The 19,750-nt window shown below is 38.1% G+C and overlaps 1 long non-coding RNA gene across 1 annotated transcript in view; it reads left to right on the top strand.

The window, feature by feature from the left end:
• Positions 1 to 377: 377 nt before the first annotated feature.
• The window catches only part of LOC139597105 (uncharacterized), a 151,723-nt gene continuing 132,350 nt past the window's right edge, over positions 378 to 19,750 (top strand). The window contains exon 1 of the long non-coding RNA XR_011681512.1: positions 378 to 602. This is a non-coding gene — a long non-coding RNA (uncharacterized lncRNA). The remainder of the gene's footprint in view (positions 603 to 19,750) is intronic.

Here is a 19,750-nt window from a genome sequence, read left to right as displayed (position 1 = left end):
CTTAGCATGTGTTTTTTCTCATCAAAACCCAATTTATTTTCAATTTCTGATTCTGTCAATTGTAAAGATGGATTCTTCTTGAAGTTAAGCAAAATTTCGACTATTTGACTTTTAAGTTTAGCTGCATCCTTATTGTGTGTATTTTTGAAAAAAAAAAAATCCAAGCAGCATTTACAGTGATTTTAAAATTTTGGGACAGTTTTTGCTTTTGAAGAGCAAATACTGGAAAGAATCTTGTAAAGTGCTGTCTTGTGGGATTTTTTTCACTTGTTTGCTATATGCAGAAGGGATGTTTTATCTCTGTGTGGGTCTCCAATTCAGATGCATTCCCTATTGGTCAATTTAGACAAAATGTTTGTTATTATGGATTTTTAAAATTGCTCAATTTCCCAGGCTTGTGCAAGAATCCCCCTGTCCAACCCAAGTTTTTCAGCACTTCTCATGCAGTCTGCAATGCATCATTTCTGCTGATGGTGGCAAGGAGAGTTTGCAGCGTTCCTGAGTCCCAGGGACACTTCATGGAACAACCAAAATCCTCAAGGACAATTTGTGTGTGGCCAACACTGACTCAGCAGAGTTCCAGGCACCTTTTAAAACTACAGGTAATCACTGTTGATTTTGAGCACAATGGTTTCCAAAGGCAATGCAATTTGGAGAGAATGTCTCCGGCTTTGATGGGTACGTAGTCTGGAATGCAGAATTCATGTGTGAATTTAAACCTCATGAGTCTGGGAACAGATCTAAAACTAATATTTCATTACTTCTGTGTTCATAGGTGAAAGGTTCTTGCTCTGAATTTACTCTGGAGTACCTGTCCAGTGTAATTTTTAAAAAAATATCTGTTTATTGTGGCCCAGAAAGACCCCTGTGAAGAGAAACGGGGGAAACATCTATTCCTCCCTTTGCATTTTGTCTTTCACTGGTAAAAAACCCAACAGCAGCACATTGCCAAAGCTGCATGGAGAACAATGATAACATTAGCAAGTTTAGCAGTAGCATCTTAGAAGGAAAATTCTCCCAAGAATTTTGAAGAACTCTTTAGTGATTAGCATCCATTTAGATTAAAATAGAGAGATGAGGCATCACACTTCAGTATCTTTAACACATTTCTACATTAAAATACTGTATATTTTTCTGGAATCGTACCTGACTATTTTGCCACTTGCTCCACACGCTTTGTGTGCTGTAAATTGAGTCAGCAAAGGCTTTTGCTTAGCCTGAGCTCTCTGTGCCAGGAAACAGCTCTGCTCACCTGGTACATCTATTCAGCTTTTGTATTTCTAGCTGATTAAGTCAGGATGGGGTCTTCCTGAGAAAGCTGGGTTGTTCTGCTTTGTACCACAGTCTGGAACTTTGTAGTTTTGTTTTCATTAGATAAAACTAGAAAAAAGCTGGATGTCTGGTCTGCAGGTGGTGACTGGCTGGAGAAAGCTGTGGGTCCTGAGTGCCTGTGCGTGTGAGAGATGCAGATTTGTCTTTGCTCAGAAAGATCTGGAATGTGAAATTCTGGCTGAGATACAGCAGGGTATTTCATCCACTCTAAATCATCCTAAGTAAGGAACCTGAGCTTGGCTTTCACCCAGTCTAGGATATGTTTTATCTTTTGTACTGTTTTTCACACATTTTTGCCTGGCAATCAATATGTGCTACTGAAACAGAAATATTGCAGCTCTGATGAACTGTCCCCGTGGCAGAAATGGTTCTGTCAGTATTTCTCCTCATTGGTCAGCAATCCTTCTTTGTGTTGGAGATCCCAGCTCTAGAACTGAACAACTGATGAGATCCTGCAGGCCGTGCCAGGCTATGACTGCAGCCTGTTTTACAAATTCACAAGTCTCAGTCAGTTTTGAATGCTTAAGGAGTGAGATAGAGACCTCCAAAATATTGAGAATCCCAAAAGTTTAGGGATGTGTTTGCTAACAGAGAGGGGCAGAGTGAGTATCTGAACTCTTGTTGAAATAATAGTATGGTAGGCTAAAACGTTTTTCATGTAAATGCTGATATTTAAATGTTTTATTTCATATTCTACTTAAAGGTAAGCTGTACTTGCAAGATGATAAGTGGTGCAGTTGTCTTAAGTGACACATCACTAAGGGCATTTTAAATTTCACATGCAGTGGTTTCTTCCCTTTTCTAGATGGGGAAAGTGGCTGTCCATGGAAAAATATTCTGGCATTGCTTTTAATGTCTGTGTACTTCTGAAGATCAATTCATTTATGTTCTGAATAGTGGGAATGCAGATCCAACCTACAGCATGGCAGGTCTCAATATAGGATATTTTCAGCTTGCTTTTGGTTCAATGTGCTTCTGAAAATTGTAGCCTTGCCTCATATTGTGCCATTATCTGCTTGCAGTTTGTTGAAGTTATTCTTCCTGCAAGTAGAGCCCTTCCCATTCATCCACTTTATGAAGAATGAGCAGAAGTTTTTTCAATAACCAGTTATCACTCTCTAGTCCATTAGAGAATTCACTTTTCCCCACAATTGCTGTGCTATTCATTTCCAGTGTAGCAGTGGCCAAAATTACAGGTTTACCTTGCCTTTTATATGCAAAATATAAGTTGTGTATCAAATCCATGTGAAATATCATGGATGTCATGAGTGTTAAGAGGAGTATTCAGGAGCCAGAAAATGTGAGGGGATTTGTTAATCGGGATGTAAAGAATACAAGAATAAAGTTTAGAATGAGGATAGAAACAGAATTGCCTAAAAATCTTTTTTTTTTTTGATGATCTCCTCTGGTTTTATTACTTATTTTTTCATCCTTGAAACTTGGAGGAGCCATTTTGTGTTATTGTGTCACATGCAAGGTTGATACTTTTGTTTAATATTACATACTTAGAAAACGAAATTAGATTAAATTCTTGTTGGCATAATCTCCTTATCAGCTCTGCTTTGACCTTTATCTTCTGCAAATCAGATGGAGTAGAAATAAATATTAATACAGTGAGACCAATGGCAGGTATTTGGTGTTTGTACACACCACAAGCCTGTCCTTCACATTCAGGAAGTTTTTCTCTGAAAAATATAATGGGGGGCTGCTATAAAAATAGAGTTTAGGAACACATAGGCAGAGAAAATAGAACTCTTTTCATAAGTCCATCCATCAAGATTGACCCTTTCCTTTCTTTTTGTTTTTAATGTTATTTTATTTTTTAAAACCAGCTTTTACTGCAATATGAGAATTTGTGCTATTAGATCAAATTATATATTCTGTTACCTTGCCCTTACTGTTGTCTTTTATAAAATTAGAGTGATTTCTTAAAAAAAAAAAACAAAAAAACCAATGGAAGACAAAGAATAAAGTTCAGTTTATGAAAATTTTGATTGGAGAGACATGTTCACTTTTCTCAACTAATTAAAAGTTTGTTCCTGAATATGGAACATGAGTGACTGTAAGTATTGGACTCATTCTGCCACACTGATTATGAGGAGAATTGTTGGATAAGATGTCAGGAGACAGGGCTGCTGTGCATTTTTGTAAGGGATAATGGAGAGTAAAAAATTATAATAAGATAGATTTATACAGAATAGAATTTCAAGTTTAGATTTTGTGGCTATGCTACATTTTAATATTTTTTAAACAATATTTATTTTTTATTTTACTTTTTTAAAATGGAAATGCCTATATTTAACCCTCATTTTTATTCACAAGGTATCCAAAAAGGAATAGGGTGTGACAGCCTGGAGGAGCTCTCTTTTTGCACACCTCACTGCATTGCATTATTGTGTTGTTGGGACAGACAGGCCTTAGAACGATCCAGGGGTGTCACAGAAATGTAGAAATGACTTTTGATTTAATTTATATGCAACTTGTGATAGATGTGAGCCTGGGGAAAAAAAATGTGTTTTCTTATTCATAAGCAACAAACACAAAAATTAATATTTTTAATATACCTAATATATTTATTTTAATATACCTAATACCTATCAATTATATGCCACATAATGGATATTTAACAGTTTTAATTTCCCTTTGAACAAAGTTTCAAGGACATGTGACTCTGGAAATCTCCCAGCTCTTCCTGAAAATTAGAAAATTATTTTCATCTGGGCAGAAAGCAAAGGGGAGCAGCTTTTGAGGATCCATGGATTTTCTAGCACATCTTTCCTGTATAAGCACCTTGGAAGACTTATATATGTGAAGAGCAAGAATTAGAATTATTGCCCAAACCCCACTGTGGAATTTAAGCATTATCAAAGTGATTTTCTGAGTAGGGGAGAGGCTCAAATGCATGAAATTGTGTTTCAAATGAAGTGTGCTCTTCAGCTGTTCCTGTCCCCTCCATCCATTTACTTGAGTGCTTTTAGAAAGATCTTTAACCAGGAAATTTTCTTTTTGCCAAGCAACAAATTAATAAATAATAATAAAGTGTCATTAACCCCTTTGTCTTTAATTCCAACTCTATATCCATCAACAGCTTCAAGCTCTTTAAGAAGAAATTTGTATTCTTTTCAACACTGTCACATTTCAAAAGTGACTTAGGAGCCCCAGGGCAAGAATTTTCCTGTTTTGATTTCAAAGAGAGACAAGTCTCTGAGCTTTTTGAAATTCTTGCTATATCTTCAGGTGAAAAAGAACTTGGGAAACATTCCTTTAAGTCTCTTTTTAAAAGTTAATGCAGAGATCCCAAAATCACTTGTTACTTTTCTAAAATAAAGCACAACTATCTTCTAATTAGCTCTTTTTGCTTATTAAGTATTTTCTCTTTTTGTATAGAAAATATTTCAACAGAGTGGTAATTGAAGTTCTTTAGAAAAAAAACTTTAAATTATGAATGATACTGTTAGGGGAGACATCAATTTCAAATAGGAGACAGTTAGTGAAATGTTGTTGGAAGTGCACTATAAACTGTGAAGGATTTCACAGAAATAATAATAGGACAAGTTTGTGTCAGGTGACAGAAGCCCAGAGGCAGAAACTGATATATTATAAAAGACAGAATTTATGGCTCGTTGGATAAAGTCACAATTCAACCCAGTGTTGAACACATGATGCTGGTGGGGGAAAAGGCATGTAATTAATCAGGCAGACAATTAAGAGAAAAGCCAGATCTAAAGCTGACTGGTGTTGTATTGCACTAAATAGTTATTTAGTAGTTTGCACTGGGTGTTCTGTATTTGAATTGAAAATCAAGATCAAGAGAGCTTTTGCCCTCCTGACTGTGTAAGAGTTTGTCACTGAAGGAGCAGTGGCTCCTTCCTTTTCCACTGGGGAGGAGTGGGGTGTGTGAAAAGCACAGGATGCACCAGCCATTTATTTCAGAACACTTCCCACAGCAGTGGCAAGGAAACAGTCTCACAAAGGGTTGATGCTGCTGCATTTTTTCTATTTTCTGCCTTTTTTCCATTTTTCTGCATTTTCTGCCTCGAGACCCATTGGCCCTGTTGGGCTGGGAAATTTTCATTGTTTCATATTTGTAAAACACCTACAAAACTTCTTGTCTAAAGAGATGAAGGTGTAGAAGGGGCCAAGGGTTGCAGCAGAGCAAGGGCAGAGCTGTGAACGTGGAGCTGCAGAGAATCTCCTGTCACTGTGTCCCCAAGGGGGATTCACAGCCTTGTCTGCCCCATTCCACCCTCCAACACCATCCTGGAGCCCAGTGCCCACCCAAAGCTGATCCCTCCTCTGAACTCTGAGCCTTTGCCTGGGAAGTTTAGTGCCTGCTCAGGAAAACTGAGGAAAAATGCATTGTTCCATAGAGGAAATCCAGGGGGGCAAAGCTGCTTGCTGGCTGCTGCACTTGATATCAAGTATTCATTAAGGCTGCAGCCTTACTCTTTGTCAGGCCTGTCATGTTTGTGCTTATTGCTGAGGTTATTTTTGAACATTAATTGGCAGTTTAAGTAACCTTGTCCAATGCTCTTTTGCTGCTTCTTTTCCCTTGGTTGCTTTTCTCTTCTCATTCTCTACACTTCTAATAAATATTTCAAATTCAGTTGTTGCTTTTATTGCACTTTGGTCACAGAAGACTGAGAGCTTGGCTTAATCTGCACTCTAGAATGTAGATAAGGCAAAAAAAAAAAAAAAGAGAGCAGAGAATTCCTGGGTCAATGATTTTGGGAATAATGACATAAATACAATACTGCAAAAAGTCTTCTATAACTAACTTCAGTCAGTCTGCAATGGTGCATTTTGATTTCTTTGGAAATGTATTATTTTTTAAAATGGCAATGGAATTGTAAGAGGAGGAGGGAATTGTGATGCACTGGAAAAAGAATAAAATGAGGATTATTTCTGTTTTTGACATACTTTTAAAGATTTGTTTAATATCATTAAGTAATTTTTTGCCTTTTAGTTATTGTTACATTGTTAGAAAATTAAGAATGAAACCTCAGAAATGTATTTGGTATTTTACAAAAGGCCAAGGATGTATGCATGGGGGTTTGAGTGAATTTGGTGTGTATTGTTCCAGATTAGAAGCACTTTGCAGGGATGCAATGCTGGCTGCCAGGTGCTGCTGCTGCAGCAGAGCTGCTGGGCTGCCACCAGTGCAGAGCAAAACTGAAATGCCCTTATCCCATATCCCCATTAACTTCCTTTTCATCTCACTGAGCAAATATCTCTCCATTCTCCAACATAACCACTCTTTTCAGCTAATATAATTAATGGCACTAATACAATTTAGTAGCTTTTTCTTTTACCCCTCAACTCACATTCCTGTTTCCTCAGACACATTTTTACCTGAGGAGCATCAAGCAAGCATTACATCCTCACACTCTCTACATCAAGGGTCAATCCTTATTTTTATTCATTATTGACTTCTGGTTTGTCAGATTTGTATTTTTTCATGTGTTTTTGGAATAGTGAATATATCTGCATAAATTGTTTTTTTTAATTGCAGTCTTTATGCCTGCTAACTTTTAGAAAGGCAAAAAGAACTTGGATGTAATTCCTGCAATTGTCAAATTATGTGTTATTTGGAAAGCACAAGACACTGGACAGAAGAATGATACAGCAAATCACCAGGCAGTAATTCTGGATGGATTTAGTGAGATGATATTCTGATTACCATCTCATTTGTTGCATCTCAATGTAAAACATACGCCAGAGTTCTGTCCCAGGCAGAAACTGTGACTGGGTTTGGTTCTTGTGTAAGGGAAGGCCAGTTCCTTGTCTTTGAAAAATTCTGGAATACATTAATAAGAAAATTCATTAAGTGGTCAGAAATGGTAATAAGATATGTATATATCTAAAATAATAATAATAATCAAAAGATAATTGCTGGTTCAGTGTTCAGGAGGTACACAGAGTTTCAATGAGCTTACAGTGACACGCTGGTTTTTTTTTCACTTTTTGTGTATTTTTCACTCTGCTATTGGCATTTTAAGGCTTCAAAGGACCAGGTAATTTTAAAATGCCATTGAGACTCAGATACTCCTGATGCTATTGTCAGGTGATGCTCTCTTCCATGGACGATTGCAGTGTGTTTGCTTTAACCAGATTGCTTAGGTGAGGCTGGTGGAGGTTGGTGATCATTCATGATATGATCATTCAAGCTCCCTTAAATTTACAAAATTTAAAAATTCTCTGTGACCCTGAATCCAGAGAGTCCAGAGGGGGTAGATGTAGTGAGACAGATCACCCCTGAGGAGATCTCTAAACCAATTGAGTTGAACTCAATTTTTACATGCTTTCTATGCTATGATGTGCTGTGCCACAACGACCTTGATCTGCAAACTCAGGAGCTGGGCTTCTCCTCCTGCCTGTTCCAGTTCAAAACCTTTGCTGCATTTTCTACCCAGCCAGCACAGCCCTCTACAGCCAGCAGAGCCTTGATCTCTTCTGGTGTGCAAGTGCTGCTCCAGTCAAGCTTCCAATTCTCCCAAAAGTCGTTTAGTGAGGCAGCTCTCATCACACTGTTAGGGAATTGAATGAATAGAGAGAAAAGAGAAGAGGGACCCTGAGTGAAGTCAGTGGTCTGGCTGCAGATGTAGGACTCTGCTATCCCTGGGTTATAATGCAGGTCATTTCCTAGGGGTTGTCTGATATTTGTCATATTCACATTCCAGAGGTATCACTTATAAGTCAGCTGCAAGCACCTCATGGGTGATAGGTGGCATAGACAGAATTTCCTGTCATGCTTTTATGAGAAAAGGAATCTTTTTTGTGAGGCAGAAACCTTGATATTGCCCTGAATGATCACAGCAAGCTGCCAAAAGGAAGTTTGTGCTCTGAAATAGAGGGGGAAACTCTCTGGATATCATCATTATCAGCTGCATGTGCTTGTGCTGAGATCACTGCTGTAGGATAATGGAAAGCTTGATGTGGTACAATTGTGTGTAAATAAACTCAATCTGCTGTGACATGAATGATTGCTCCGTGTCAGAGCTGAAACAGGGGAAATGAGGAGGCTGCTTTGCCACTGTGAACAAAGACTGGCAAAGGACATGAAAATGAAGGCAAGAGCTCCAGGTGTGAAAATAGTTTAGGCATAAGAGTAAAAAATAGCAAGATAGAGTAAAAAACAATTTTACTGCACAGGAGACATTTCAAAAATAATTGCTGCACTTCAGCATGATTAATGAAACCCCAGAATTCTGCAGAATAAGAAGTGATGCTGGCATAATAGGAGCTTATTTGACATATTATCATCTGAGATATGAAATAATGCCATGAGTCTAGTTGCATTAATTATAGAACTACATAGCTCCTATATGGATATTTCCTACCTAAATCCTTTAACCTAACTTGAAAGAAAATTTTACCTTAAGAGCATTTATCAAATTTTCCAAGACAAAATACATAGTTGTTTTAGGAGAAGGCCTTTTTTATTCTCTAGGATACAAAATTTGTGGAGTTATTTTTGATTTGTTGTTGTTTGGTTGGTTTTTGTGGGGGGTGTTCATTTGGGGAGAGGTTCCTTGTTTTATTTTGTGTGCTTTGGGGTGTCTTGGGGAAGGAGATTCCTTTTGCTTAAATGCTAATTGGAAAAGATTTTAAAAATGGGTTTATATGTTTCTATGCCTTCTGTTTGATAATATATCAACACTGTAAGGAATAAAGATTAACACCTGTAGAGGTGTGACCAAACATGTAAAAAGTTTGGAATGAAATATGAAGGAATTTGTTAGGATGAATTTATGATCAGCCTCACACACAGAAAGATGGTTCTACTCCTTCTATCTGTTCTGTTCTTCTCATCTTTTTTTAATTGCTAAATTTCAATATTCTGGTAAATAACTTATTATTCAGACTTGAAATTCTCCTTTGCTGCCTAAACAGCACAAAGTGTTTTTATCCAGAATCACTTAATTTTTCCTAGGATTTATTCCAGTTGAGCTTTGGAGAAGGATGTTCATTATTCCAAACGCTCTGAATGTAAAGGATGGTGCCTTGTTCTGCAGAATCTACACCTGAGTGTGGAGCTGCATTGCTAAATCACGTTAATATGGTCAGAGAGCAGGAAGACTTTGTCAAACACTGGACAAATTATTTCTGTTTGCTTGCAATTGCAGCTCTGCCACACTTTCCTTTTCATTTTCATTCTGATCTTAGTGAATTCTCAGGTTTAATATGTCACTGTCACCTGCAATGGCAAGATTCCCTAGGCAGAGGTGCAAAATATGGTAGAGATAATGCTGCAAACTGTCTTTGGAAAACATTGTGTGCAGGACAACCAAGCTATTTTTATTTCACAGTTTCTTTGCTGATAGCTGCAATAATTTAATAACATAATTGAGGAAGAAAGAGTCAGACAGCTTGAAGTAATATTAAACTTTTGTAGCTCCTGCTGAAAGAGAAAAGAACAGCATCATGCTATGAAAAACAAAAAATCCATAAGCAGCATTATGTCTTCAAGAGGAGAAATTCACTGAAGTTTAAAGGCAATCTGCTGGTCTCTTCTGCTGAATTCTTGAAGTGAGAGGCCAAGAAGAGCAGAACCCTCTGTTCACCCACATCTGGAAAAGATCCTCCCTATTCTGTGCTCCTTAGCTAAAGGGTTTTTGAGTATGAACAGGGCCTTGCAGAAAGCTGCTTTCTCATCACACTCTGAGCTTCAGAGCACAACTTTTGTAGGCATATCCTTTAAAAATGGGGTCAGGTGTAATTTCTTGTTCCTAGTCTCTTACAATCTTACAGATTGTAAGCTCTTTCTGCTTATATTTAGCCATTCCACATTTGTCTGTTGCTTCTCCCAGTGGCAGATATGGCCCACTAGGACAGTGTGTCCTACAGGTAAAAATCACTGCAGATAATGACTTGAAGTAGTTTACTCAAATTAAGCAACCCAAATTGCTTTACAGTGCTGCTCTATTGTAAATGTTTTCACAGAAAGTTTGATTTTTTTGTTTTCTCACTTGATATGGTCAGACATATTGCAGTTAGCAGTTTTCTGACAGCCTTTGTTTCTCAAGCAGAGGGGAAATCTTTCTATAGAAAGCTGTAACAGACTGTTAAATATCATCTTTTAGCTGATGTTTATTCAGTGCTAGAAATGTCTATTATAGGCAGCAATTTTTTTTTTGTAGAACTGCCATAAATCCCATTTCTAGCATTTCTCTCTATTGTATGATTCCCTGGTCTCTTAAGAAGACAATGGTAGTGAATATCAAAAATTCTCCAGTACATATTATCCCTTTACTTCATTTTTTGATCCAAGCATTAATTGGAAGGGTGCTGAAAATACTTAACTGAGTGAATAAAACCAGTAGTTGAATACAATTTCACAGTTATTATGCTCCAATAATTTCTTTCCTATGCAGCAAAGCATGAATTATAAAATAGTAATTTATAGCTAACATGGTTTAAGCATGAGGCCAAAGGCCAAGTGTCATTGACAGTGCCATGGATGAATTATTACATCGTCATCCAAACTCTGAAGCTGCTTGTGTGATCATAATCTGATTATTAAAAAGAATGAAAAGCATATTCATCAATGCACTTAGTTTCTTTTTAAAGCATAAGCTCATGGAAATATGCATTCCATTACACCATCTTCCAATATGGAAATAAAGGTAATTTTATTCTGAAGATTAAATTACACAGTGGTTGGAGAATTTCTGGAAGTCATCATCTCCCATTATTATTTTCCATTTAGACAAGGTTTGTCCAGCTATTTCTAACAGAATGAATGAGATAAAGATTCAGAACTTCACCAAAAATTAGAATTTGTGAGATATAATTTTTAAATTTTCGAAGAGTCTCATTAGTAGGAACAAGTAGATAGGCCCAAGAACAATAAAACAAGTTATTCCTTCTTGCTTCTTTCTGCATCCTGATGCGGATACTTCTCCCCTAGAGATGAATGAAAATTCAATCATCCTCCCTCTGCTTTAGGTAGTAGTGTGTCTGCTGTGCATCTGCTTTGTTCAAAGGTTCAAAACATTTTCCAAATGATTCCACGGAAGCAAAGATTCCTCCTGTTTGACATAGATGTTAACTCAGTTCTACATCAGGAAAAACCTGGAAAATAAGTGTGGGAAATATCTGTGACATCTTTTCTTTCTACTTGGTGCAGTAACTCTCAGGCATCAACTTCAAGCTGACTGTGTTAAAATGTGGGTGTGTCCAGCAGAGATACTGACAGCAACTAAAGGAAGATTTACCACAGAACCTGTGAATTGTCAAAGAATAAAAGGTCTCTGGCAAATTCATGGCCTTTTGATGATGGTCATTGGTGCATAGGATTTTGCACTTCAGGAGAGGAATAAGGCAGGGCAGATATCCTCCAAGAGGAAGGAGCCTTCCCATTATGTAAATTAATAAAAACACCTGGTTTTAAGAGCAAAAAGTAGTGTCAGAATGAGGTGGACTTAAGATGAAGCTCCCAGCTGATGTGAAAAAAAACCCCTAATATTGCTTTATGGATTTTCTTTCCTTTGTATCCTCTATGGATTTGGCTTTTGGAGATTCATGTCTTAGCTGCCCATGTCTTTACATATATGCCTGTTTTTAAAAAGAACAGAATTGAAGTAAAAGGAGGTTTCTCTTCAGGGGTACAATAGACACAAAGTTTGAGAGGATTAGAACTGCAGGGGTTAATTTGGACTTTTTCACTTTGGTGTTCAGGGTCCCTCTCTGCTCCCCACCACCTGCCCAGCATTTTCACATGGTAATTCCACATGGATTACAAAGGATCTGTATTAGTGCAAAGTTGTTCAGAGTGTATTGGAAGTAGGGATAACTTGAGACAAAACCCCTCCAAACAAACAAACAAAAAAGCCCACAAAACAAAGCAAAAAGGGACAAAAAAGCAAGAAGAAATTGGAACTAAAATATGTGCTGTAAAGCAAATAAAACCCTCTAAGAGCAGCACTTCAGATAGTGCTATCTAATTAGACTATCTTTTTATTCCTTCCCTTATTTTTGACACTGCGGGTGTCAGTAGCTGGAGGTACAGTTAAACATGCAACTCTTTATTTTCTGCTTTGTTTTATATGTGGCAATTGGACAGACAGTCCCACAGGGTTCCTTTTTATTATGGATTATTCCCAGTGAACACCCTGGCTGTAAGCACTTTGTGACAGTAAGGTTATTGTAAAATGGCTTTTTTTCCTGTTTGAAGTAGAACTGTAATACTGAGAATAACTTTTATGAGGCCTTGTGGGAATCTTGTTCTTTATGAAACTCAGTGATTATGTTCAGAGCCTGGAATAAATGTTCCTATGAACTTTTTAAAAATAAAAGAAAGAGGGAAAATGGAGGAGAGCGTTTGCAGCTCTAAGGGTCAGGTACCCTATTAGATGTGGTTTATCAGATTGCCTGGCCCAGCTCTCACCATAAAGTGAGGTTAGCCATGCCCAGGGACTGCTCTGAAGAGCAGAGAATCTGGAGGGCAGGCAGTGTTTTCATCAGTCCTCCCAGGCAAAGTGAAGGGGTTTCAAAGGGCTTGTCCAGTCTGGTGCATCAGCAAATCCTGGGGCTGGTGCCACAGCCAAGGGTTCAGGCTCTTGGAGCATGGGACCAGGCTTTTCTGCTTGTAAAGACAAGAAACTGAAATCCTAAGGAACTCTGCTGCTTCTGAAGCTGGGGTGAAGTAGCTTCAGGAAGGTCTGTGGCCCCAAGTATTGGGAATGGGTGAGGATATCCAAATTCTCAGCTGGGAGCAGTCGTGAGCTGGGGTTAAACCTGGTCCTTCCATGTATTATCCAACCTTTCCCTCAAATCCATCCAGCTCCTCCCAGAACTGAATGCTCATTCTTCACAGTGGCATGCACTGAGGTTCTGTTTCCCTCTTGTCTTACACAGCTGAGATCTGAACAAAGCCTTTTTGGCAATAATGGAGAATTTTCTCCCATGGTAGGTTAAACAAATCTGAATTGGAGTCCCTACTGCCCTCCCACCCCTGTGGTTCACCAGAAGTAGAATCCAAGTCAAATATTTCAGAAAAGAAAGACGTGGGTTATGTAAGAGCAATGTAAGAAGAGCCTTTGAGAGGTGTGCAGGGAGGATGCAGCAATTTCATTGTCATGCAGCTCATCAGCATCTGCCTGAATGGAAATTTATCCTTGGAGCCCCTCTCCATTCTGTGTGAATGCATGGCAGCTCTCAGGAAGTGAAGGACAGAGATGAAAAGAAAGCATACATCTCAAACCCAAGTTTTATTTTCCCTAGTGTTCATAAAGATTAATTGAAATACAGTTACAGAAAAACCAATGTGAGACCCTGAAAAGCACCTTTAGAAAAAAAATGCAGAAATGTTTATTTACAGGAGAAATGACTTTGTCTCCTGATTATATAACACATGTAAAAGACTGCAAGGAAAGAAGTGAGAGATAAAAGGCCACTTGTATTGAAAATATTTTAAACTTATTGTTATGCTATTTTCTGGCACTGGAGAAAAATAAAATATTTGCTGAACTGAGGAACATCACTGAGTGCAATGCTGAAAGAATATGCTGAGAGTCACAGGGTTTCAGGGCTGCAAAGGCAGGGTGGTTAAACACCCAGTGGAGCACATTTTCACCATACGCACTTATACATAGATTTGCATTTTCATGGGAGATCTTAAAGAGGAGGGAAGGCAGGCAAAGAAATGTTAACACTATTAAGCAGAAAATTTAATGAGTTTTATTTTTTGTTTTGTTTTCAAGTGAAGAATTTATTTGTTTCTTTTACAATATAACACAAGCAGCAGAGTAACATCTACGTGTGAAGGGCACTGACAGTAGTTGGAGTTGGGCCAGGCCACTGGTAACTCATTTACCTGCTGAGAATCAGTCATGAAGCCTCTCAAACCTTTTTTTTCTCCATGCAGAAATTCTGCTTTACAAATTTTTTCATGAGAAAAGTAACTTCTCCCTCATCTTATTTTAACAAGTCAGATAGCAAAGGAGTCACCCGCTTGAGAGTGCAGATAGAAATGCAGTTTGTGTTGTGCCCACGCTGGTGAATGTTGTTGCACTCATTTTTCCAGGACTGCTTCTCCCTGCTCACTCAGAGCACTTTTCCTGGCTACAGCCTCAGTTATGTCTCATTGAAGTCGATGTATTTTAGTGCAACACTGAAATTTAAGCATCTGCTTAAAAGTCTGAGGATCAATGTGTTTCAAGCCATCAATTCAGAGGGAGTGAAACCCTTAAATCAGAGAAAATTCCTTTGTCAGCTTGTTCACTGGATGTAAGACCAAGAATATGGATTTCATGAGTTATTTGCAGCATGTGCTGCTAAGCAGCTGGTGTTTATGCCATGTATTAGCTGTGTGAGAGCAGCTCTCATCTGGAAGTTGCTGTAACATGAGCTTTTGGAAGGGAAAATGTGCTTTGCATTGTGTTCATTGACACACAAGACAGAGAACTTTGGCTGTGAAGCTTTGCAAGTGAGGCACACACAAGTCTAATGCTGCAGATTTCTTTACTGCTGGAACAAGGCAAACTGTTCTTCACATCAGCTGCTGCAGCCTTGGGTGCTGCAGCACTGGTCACCTCTGCATGCTCATATTTATGAGCTGATGAGACCCTAATTCATTGAGTCCTCAAGAGAGGGAGCCAGTGGTGAGGAAGTGACTCAATCCTGCTGCTTTCTGACAGCACCAATCTCATTAGTCTCTTCTGTTGGCGGAGGAAGTGAAAAGAAGCAGAGAAACAGTGAAGGAAGGCCATAAACTACAAATTATTCTTATGCTAGAAATAAAATGTTGGGTGCTCTAAAATATATGGCATGCTTTTTGCACTTTTTCTAACAAATGTAGAGGTTTGCAGTGATCTATCTGCTTTCTTAATAGGACTTTCACTTTGCAAGAATGAATCAGTCATGTGCATGTATTTCCTCAACAGCTAAGTCAGTGTATGAGACAGATTTTAGGTTCATGCTGTTTTAAAGGTAACCCATGAGACAGGTGAGTTTCTGTGGATTTTTATAGAGACTTTGAAGAGAAACTTCCATTATTTTTGTTTGTTGCTCATATTTTTCGTTCTATTATGCCTGTTTCTTTGTACATTTTTATAAAGCTTATTTTTTTAAATGCAAATGCTCTTGATATTTTTTTGTAATAGGGAAGTACAGAATTCTTCACAATGATGTATTTTTGCCATATGTGTCTCCCAGTATATTTGGAAATACAAGTGAGCTTGGTATCCAAGGAATGAATATGAGCTTGGTCTCAATAATAACAACCACACAGCTCTGTTCTACAATGCTTAAACCTTTCCTGAATACTCTTTGTCTCTATTTTCTTTGTTTCTTTCAACCTCTTTAGGGCAACAAATATTTGTAGAAACTGCCATTCCAATTGAATCTAATATATAGTGAAATTACTCCCCCTGCTTAGAGTGGATATGAGATGTACAGCTATAAGTTATGTTGAAATCATATGAAGAGAAATGTTTGGTATTAGTGGGAATGTTGTTGGCCTTTGACCTCAATTTTGGGTTTAGAAATCACTTCCCTGTGAAGCATTGCAATTATTGCCGTGCTTTGGGATTTCATTGAAGCGCTTTTAACAGCAATAATATTATCAGAAGGCTAAAATGTGTGCTTCATTAGAAATTCCATCCAGAGATCACGGCAGTTTGTGTTAAAAATGTGTTTTAATAATCTCTTCACCACAACAAGGAGTCTCTTTCATATGCTGTCACTAGCTAAAACTGCCTTTTCCCCACTCAGCTTTTTGCTGCTGTGTGATATAAATTTGTTGCTCATTTCCATTAGGAGCAAACATAATATTTTGGCAAACGATTCTTACCATCTAAACAATTTTTATTTTTTTTTTAAATCAGTTGGCGCATTTGTTTTGCCAAAGGTTGTGTGCTTAGAATGACTTTACATTTTAATTAGAGCTGCAGCAATCTGTTAGCTAACTCTGAACCCTGAATGAACACGAGTCTCTAGGCATGTTTGGGAAAGTTCATGAATTCCCCTAATGAGCTGTCGGAAGGGTTCCATAAATAGTGTCAAAAACTTGTTGAAGGACCCTCCAGATGTATTCAAGAAGCTTGAATGAGCAAGGGCTAATACAAAATGAGTGCCACTGGGCTAAATATTTCTGGAAAGGTCTTTTGCTCCTGATAAAGGGAGAATTAAAGGTCAGGCTTGAACCTTTGCTTTGGAGGGGGTGTGTTGGAGCATGGGTTGTCAAACATAGCTATTATTAGCTTCACTGTTGTCTCTGGAAGGACAATGGGATCATCTCCTTCTTTCCCACAATACAAGGGTAGAAAGGGCCTTTTCTATTCTCTAGTAAGCACTACAGAGGGGTTTGAAAAGCCAAGCTTCTTTGTGGGGGGTTATTTGACATAGAGAAAACACTGGAAGGAATAGAATTGTGATAGATGATAATTTTTTACCTAATGAACCTAATGCCCTCAGCATTTCCTTGGTGTCACCCATAGCATTCTGTAAGAGGGGAGAGTCTTTTTTGACCATTTCTGCTCTAAAGGAGCTGAGAGGCACAGGGTGATGATCTCCCCACAGGTCACTGGCCTACAGCTCACCTGGGGATTCACAGAGAGCCAGTGAATCCTCTGCACTGTTCACAGCACCAGGGTTATGGCTCAGCATCCCTTTGGAGCTCACAAGCTGTGTGGATGTCACTGTGCAGGGTATTCTCAGGAAGATGTGGCAGAGTAATCTGCTGATGGTTACAGCCCTGTAAACCATTTTTAAATAAAACCATTTGATCAGATAATACCTTGAGTCAAAAAAGTAGGGTTCTGTTCTCTAACCATATGTCAGTAGTGTTACTGCTGTCACTGAGAGAAATACCTGAGCAATAACATTCCATGCTCTAAAAATTATGATGAGAGCCTTTAGCCTTTAATTGCAGTTTGTGCATGTGCAGGCCAGAAAAGTTTCCTCTTTAATACAGATGGAAATCCAGACTAGGCAGTCAGGTATATTAGCCTCCCACAAATCATATTGATCAATGCTTTATATATAGAAGTAATTTCTGTTTTGCTTTGTTGCTATTTCCAGGAAGATGTAAGGATTTCTTTTTTCTTTGATTCATCACTGTCATTTAGATCAATGTGATGAAGTACTTTAATTTCAATAAGTGTGTGTATTTGGACCTGTTGCAGAACAGCACAATACATAACTGTATTATTTTTGAAAATATCATCTCTACCACCGGAAAATTTTGCTGCCCTGCCTTCCCCATTAGGGAAACCAATCTCAGAGTTCTCTTTGATTCTGTTTACAATACCACACCTGCCTGTGTACAAAATGGTGGGATGAAAACAGTGAATTCCAGTACATAGCTGGGGATTTTGAGTGCAATTCTTTACTAGTAACTGCAAACTACTGCATGCAGGACAATTGAGTGGCAGTCCCTTGGCCTCTTGGTATCCTTTGCATACTCTGCTATGCTCCATTTAGAATACATAATGTTTCTAAAGTGTTTGCTGATTTTATTAATGAAGGTTTGTCAGCACTTGTGACATGGCACTGATTAATCTTTGTCTACTTTCATATTTTACACAGGAAAAATGGCTTTAACACTGACTTTAGCAGCCTGACCCTCCCCTCAGATAGGAAACCCAAATTAAAGTTCCTTGCATGGGTTACCTGGTACAGCTTCAGTGCCCACAGCAGGTACAGAGACCCTGCTCTCAGAGATATCCCTATGCACTGGAATATCCAAAGCAGGATTTTAAAGAAGATATAAAGACAGAGGAACAAGAAAGAGGGAACAAAATCTTAATAGTAAAAGAAATTAAAGGGGTACTTGGCAACATTTCAACTATGATGTAGTTTTAAGGAAAATAAAGCCTGTATTCCTCTCTTCTCCATTTCTTTATCCTAAGTGGTGAGATATTCTCCTTGCTAAGCAATAGCATTAAAAATGTGGCGAAGGGGGCTGGTGGTTTTTTGCTTGTTAATATAAAGACTGTGCAATAAGGTAACATAAAACTGAAAACTGACTGCTCAGTGTGGGAGCACCTGTGCTGCATCCCAGCAAAGATCAGCTGGATTTAGTCCTGTGCCTGGGACAGCAGCTATGGAAGGAATGTCAAGTGAAAGGAAGGAAAATACTAACCCAAGATTATTTGGGTACCAGCTCTCCATGCCCTAAATTCTGGCATATCTACCTATGGCTCTAACAGGCTGAGGATTGGGGTTTAAGGAGGTGATGTTTGGATTTCATTGATAGTTTCAGGTGCTCATCTGAGAGGGTGCAGTGATAACCTTCATGGATGGATGGACACAGCTGGTAGCTACTCCTAAGGATCCTAATGGCTTAAATGAGTGGGAACTGATGAAACAATCTTTACTTCAAACAGCTTTCTCCAAAATTCCTGACATTCAGCTGTAACCATTGTTTACCCATTTTAGGAAATTAGAGGATATAATCTATGCTTCATTATCTTGTTGCTGCAGTTTAAAAACAGAGCAAATTAAGGTAATGTAGATCTTATCTCACTAACTAAATTCCACTGAATTTTTGAACCTTTGAACCTTCTTTGAGAAAAAAAAACTTTCTTGACAGAGTAGATTGCCTTGAAAACAGATAGAGTTTGACTATGACTCTCAGTTATAATGTCTTTAATATATTTTATTATGTTTTATTGACATGAGTTACATCACATCTTCTGGTGTTACTGTGTCCATTTTTTACTTAAATTTCTTAGCACTGTATTCCTATTAAGTTGGTACTTATAATATTATTTTGCATAACTTTTTAAACTTTATTTCCCAGAAATCATCAAATTCTTTGTCTTTCCTCAGGTTAATGAGAGGCTCAGTCAGAACTGTCACATTTGAGTTTAATAAGCACTAGGGGGGATATTTTTCTTCTGTGAGTATATCTGGCCACTTTTTGAACTTAGGGAAAGTGTTGCTATCTGCACCAACCTTGAGGCAATTAATAATAACATTTAATTGCAGTAGGTGTGATTAAGTTCTGCCATTTCTCTACTTTAAACTTTCCATCTAAGATTAGCTATTTTACATTATAACTAATGAAGACATCTACCACCCCTCTGCAGCCATTTCTTTTAGATGCCAGAAAGTCCTAATCTGTTTTCCCTTTCCAGCACTTTGATTGCAGGCAGTTTGCTGGTCCATACATAACAATAAAAAGGATTTTTTAGGGTTTTTTTTTTTTTTAAATCCTTTCCTTAAATTGGGGCTTTGAGCACTAAAAACTGGGTAATTTTGAACTTTCAGCTGTTTCCTCTTTCACTGCCTTTGTGCAGTTAGGGCTCTCTTGCCTTTCAGTGCATTTCTATTTTTTTGCTTTTAATATTTATCACCATGCAGATTTTCCTGCTGTTTTGTCACCTGATTGCTCAGTATTTTGAGGTCCTTTTGCAGTACTTTTTCAGCCGGCTCTCCTTTTTTAGCACTCTGTGATACTTCAGTATCATCA

This window comes from Agelaius tricolor, unplaced genomic scaffold, assembly GCF_023055355.1.
Source record: "Agelaius tricolor isolate 1412-34295 unplaced genomic scaffold, bAgeTri1.0.p SCAF_17, whole genome shotgun sequence".
Lineage (NCBI taxonomy): Eukaryota > Metazoa > Chordata > Aves > Passeriformes > Icteridae > Agelaius > Agelaius tricolor.
Note: the sequence above shows the minus strand (reverse complement) of the source record. Positions and strands in the feature narration are given on the sequence as shown.